At 46.8% G+C, this 5,320-nt stretch overlaps 1 pseudogene; it reads right to left on the bottom strand.

The window, feature by feature from the left end:
* Positions 1-1,672: 1,672 nt before the first annotated feature.
* Positions 1,673-3,053, bottom strand: LOC116410497 (annotated as a pseudogene).
* Positions 3,054-5,320: the final 2,267 nt, after the last annotated feature.

Below are 5,320 nucleotides of genomic sequence, written 5' to 3'. Positions count from 1 at the left end.
TACTTCTAGCTTTAAAGAAATGACTTCTATTCTACATTTAGAAAGTCTACAGAAAGAAAGTGACCCTATGATAGGAGGAGTAGGAGTTAATCCTGTACATGCAAAAGAAAAATTTAGATCCAAATCAAATTATTATCCAGTTCACCTTAGGGATCACATTGTCAATTTATTCCAAAAAAATGTAGAATTAGAACTAACTTTACTGCATGACAATTTGAATAAAGAAGAAAAATCTTCACATTTAGTGAATAACTTATCGTTAAAAGAAAAAAGAGCCCTGACTAACTTAGAGAAAGATAACACGATTGTAATAAGAAGAGCTGACAAAGGGGGTCTTATTGTAATCCTCAATAAAGAGGATTATTTAAGTGAAGCCCTTAGACAACTATCTGATAGGGAAACCTACAAAGTTTTAGAAAAAAAACCTTTGACCCTCTTTGAAATAGAACTAGATGCTCTTCTGTCAGAAGCTCTAGATTTCAAAATTATAGACGAAAGATTATTCTCTTTTTTGAAACCTGATAAACCCCAAACAGCAATTTTCCACTATCTACCTAAGACACATAAGAATGAGAGACCACCACCCGGTAGACCAGGGGTGGGCAAATTTTTGGCTCACGGGCCACATTTACTTACCCCCGGGCCAGGGCGGGCAGGACCAGGCCAGTGTTACGCCCCCTTCGTCTGTTTAATTCCAGCCCACCAATGACACCAAGTCTCGCGTGATGAGACTTGGCGTCATCGGCGGGCCGGATTAAAAAGGCCAAGGGGCCGGATGTGGCCCGTGGGCCGTAGTTTGCCCATCCCTGCGGTAGACCCAATATAGCGGGCATAGGCTCATTAGGTGAAAACTTATGCGAATACATCGACTTCTATTTACAACCATTAGTCCTTAGGCTACCGAGCTATCTGAAAGACAGTAGCCATTTAATACATACACTTAAAACCTTTCACTGGAAACAAGGCATTTACAAATGGGCCTCACTAGATGTTGTTTCCCTGTATTCATGTATCCCTCACTCTTTAGGCCTAGAGGCAGTCAAATATCAAAAATGAACTAACTAGTACCTGGGTCTGTGCCCTTTTTATCCTCCTGCTGGAACCCACCCTCATTACCATATGCATGAGGAGGGAGTGTCCAGGAAACATGTCACATGACCTTCCCAGTTGAGGGCTGCAATTCTCAGGCCAGTTTCTTGTCATATAATATTGGTACTTGCCAGTATCCAATATTATTATGAAAATAGGGGTGTGTTTTAACCCATATGTGGGTGATAAAAATGATACCAGACGTGAGGGGTGTCTTATGTACCAGTCCCCCAGAAACTATCCCTCCTAACTGGTGGGTATAGGCAGTCCCTGTCTGGTATCATTGGGAAGCATGGGACCTCCTCATAATGAATATATGATTTATGAGGATGTGAACCTTAAAGCAAAGGAGATGTGGATCCCTTTCTATAATCCATATTTTCTGTATAGCTGTTCTCTCCTGCTGTTCTTAATTAAGGGTCTCTGTGGGAGCCTGCAACCAGATGTTGATAGGGTTTAACCCTTTACAATGCCAGGGCAATACTGCTGACATGACACCTCCCCCTTCAAGAATGTGCAAGGTTGTAAGGCCCACAGGCCACTACCAGTAATGCATTAACCTTTGTACCAAATCCGGATTATCAAAATTCATTGTTATTGGACAATTGTAGCAATTATTTTACCTCTCAGGCCTAAACTCTCTTTCCTTAGGATCTTTATCCACATGATCCATGGCACTGGAGAAGAAAAATATAGGCGCAATGTTCACTTCATCCTTGTTTTTACCCTTACTGCATGGGCTGCCAGTGTGGGTGCTAGGCCACAAACTGTAACTGCCTACCGTAGGCACCTGGCCTCCTGCTCCCACCTGGTTCTCTTCTGTCCCTGCAGTTACGTGAGTGCATGTGGGGCCCTCCTGCCGGTCCCTAGTCCCCCATTTCCTGGGCCTGAACTCGGACACTGCTTGGCCGCCTTCCACCCAGTCTATGCCCACCTGGTCGGCACTGACCTGCTCAGTCCTAGACCGACATAAACTACTGGGTTCTACCCACATACCCTACCCCTCTGGGCACACCCTCTGTTTAGTAGCTGCCTTAGGGGCAACCGGTACTGTCAGCAATCCCTCCTTGACTCTGACTACCCGCCCCCCTCCCAGTACTTGTTCTGGCACTGCAGCTATACCTGGCTCCCAGCTACCATCCTTGACCCCAGTCTGAGTGGCACTACTTACTAGGACCCTACTCTGAGTCCTAACCACCTGTCCCCCACACTCCTGCACTGACTCCTGAGTCTGGCCTATCTACTGACCCCCACTCAAGACCTCAGGCAGTTTGGGTACAGGATCAGGGATCCCATGCTGGTTATCCCTCACTGCAGGTAAACTACCTGACTGCACCAGGGAGACTCCTAGGGGAAACCTCTCCTCCCCCTCTCCCTCCTTACCCCCACTTTGGGACACTGCTGTTTCAGGCACTGTTTGACACTCTCTCCTGTCTTCCAGTCCTCACTCCCAACTATCCCTCCGTACCTTACCAGTGGCAGTTACTGATTGAGTTGAGTGGTCACACTCCAGCGCGGCTGGACCTAGTGAGACCTGGTCATTGGGCACAAAAGCAGAGAACATATTCCCCAAATCATTCCCTAACAATACATCGACAGGAATCTCATTGGACACTCCCACTTCCCTTAGACCTCTCCTCACACCCCAATCCAAGTACACCTTGGCCACAGGCACCTTTGGGTGGTCGCCACCCACCCCCTTTACAGACAAAGTCTTCCCAGGAATAATGTCCCTAGTGTTGATAATCTCTGGACGCACCAGAGAAAAATTGGACCCTGAGTCTCTTAGGCTTAGGTTTTTGCTAGTTCAACACCAGGTGGATTCACGGCCTCTGGACAGTCGACATCTGAGGCTCTGCCCCTATGCTCCTAACTGCTTCCTAATGTGCCTGCACCTGGGGGTACTCTTTCGGCCTGGGTGCAGGCATATGGATCAGGTTTCACTGAGAAACTGCATACTTCATGCCAAAATCAGCAGCCCCGTGTAGCCTGATGCAATGACTCCGGGTGCAGGCATATCAGTAAGATCAAACCTCCCAACATTTGAAAAATGAAAAGTGGGACAAAAAGATTTGGCGCGCACAGCGCGGCAAATTTCTTTGACCACGCCCACTTTTGTGGCCATGCCCCAATTGCCCCATTTTTTTTAAAAAAAAATACTTATTTTATATAGTTGAAATGGTGGGATTAGACACAAAATGTGCTTTACCCTCATACAGTACTACCTAAGGAAAACAATATAGCAACTCCTACATATAAAATACAAATATAGAGAGAAGGCAGTCAGTTATACATGAGTTATAACTATGTACCAGTTTTGCACCCCCCCTTAAATAGTTCCCCCAATGGCCCAATAGACAGTACCCCCCATACACAGTGCCCCCATAGACAGTACCCCCCATAGAAAGTGCCCCCAATTGCCCCATGGACAGTACCCCCAAAGAAAGTGCCCCCATACACAGTATCCCCATAGGAAGTACCCCCCATACACAACCCCCATAGTAAGTTCCCCCAATTGAGACAGTACCCCCCATACAAAGTGCCCCCAATTGAGACAGTACCCCTCATACACAGTGCCCCCCCATAGACAGTACCCCCCATACACAGTGCCTCCTTCTTCTTCAGCGGCTCCTCTCCTTATGCGGCTTCTTATACGGCGGCGACAGGCCCTTTTATAAGGTTGTGCCCCGTGCGTATGTGTGACGTTAATACGCACGAGGCGCAACCTTATAAAAGGGCCAGTCACCACCGCACAAGAGGCCGCATAAGGAGAGGAACCGCTGAAGAAGGAGCACCTCCCACTGAAATAAAGTGCCCCCATAGACAGTACCCCCCATACACAGTACCCCCCATACACAGTACCCCCATAGGAAGTACCCCCCATACACAACCCCCCATAGTACATACACAGTGCCCCCATAGGAAGTACCCCCCATACACAACCCCCCATAGTAAGTTCCCCCAATTGAGACAGTACCCCCCATACACATTGCCCCCAATTGAGACAGTACCCCCATACACAGTGCCCCCAATTGAGACAGTACCCCACATACACAGTGCCCCCCCATAGACAGTACCCCCCATACAGTGCCTCCTTCTTCTTCAGCGGCTCCTCTCCTTATGCGGCTTCTTATACGGCGGTGACAGGCCCTTTTATAAGGTTGTGCCCCGTGCGTATGTGTGACGTTAATACGCACGAGGCGCAACCTTATAAAAGGGCCTGTCACCACCGCACAAGAGGCCGCATAAGGAGAGGAACCGCTGAAGAAGGAGCACCTCCCGCTGTCACGGATACTTCAATGAATGTCCAGCATTTCCGTAATCTATTACGGAAATGCGGGACATTCATTGACCTATCCGGGACAGCGGGATGCGCTATTAAAACCGGGACAGTCCCGTGGAAAGCGGGACAGTTCGGGGGTATGGTAAGATCTTTACCCCCATATGTAATGAAAGGCACTAAGTTTACCCATTAGCAGTAACCCATAGCAACGAATAAGATGTTTGCTTTTAAACAGGTGACCAGTACATTTTATTTGCTGGTTGGTTGCTATGGGTTACTGCTCCTGGGCAAACATAGTGCAATTAACTACATAATCCCTTTACAGAGCTGTCAGCTATGTTAGCAGGGGGAATTGGAGCCTGAAAATTTGTTCCTGCGCCCTAAATTCATCACTGAACTTTGTTTGACTTCCTCAAAATCGGGAGAATCCTGCTGGGGGACAAGTGACCAGGGAAGAATCTTCAAAATCAGGTAACTCTTGAAGAAATGGGGGGGGGGGGGGGAGGTTGACAGAGCATAGGGGTGGATTTGTGTGGCACTAGCCTTATATAGGCCCTCTACCGTTTATATTCTATTATCTCTTCAACATAGCTTTCTGATTGGTATGGGGGGAAAAAATTCAACAACCACAATGAATAAAACATGCAAACCAATTACAAATTGTCTTTTAATTTTACTGTCTGCATCTTAAAAATATAAAAATTAAAGTTAAAACCCCACTAAACAAACTTTTAAACATGCAAATATATAGAAGCCACATTTATGCAGAGAATACTATAGAAATCTTTGAGTGTATTGTATCCAAACGTGGAGAAAAACGTGTCTGTAGTTTTGCAACTGCCTTCCCCTTTCACAACGATTCATGATATCAAAGCCGTTAGTAAAAGGGCGGGGAGCTTTACAGGTCTTCAGCCAATGGGAAGACAACTTTGTGTTTAAAAGCCGCAG

Source organism: Xenopus tropicalis, chromosome 4 (genome assembly GCF_000004195.4).
Source record: "Xenopus tropicalis strain Nigerian chromosome 4, UCB_Xtro_10.0, whole genome shotgun sequence".
NCBI lineage: Eukaryota > Metazoa > Chordata > Amphibia > Anura > Pipidae > Xenopus > Xenopus tropicalis.
Note: the sequence above shows the minus strand (reverse complement) of the source record. Positions and strands in the feature narration are given on the sequence as shown.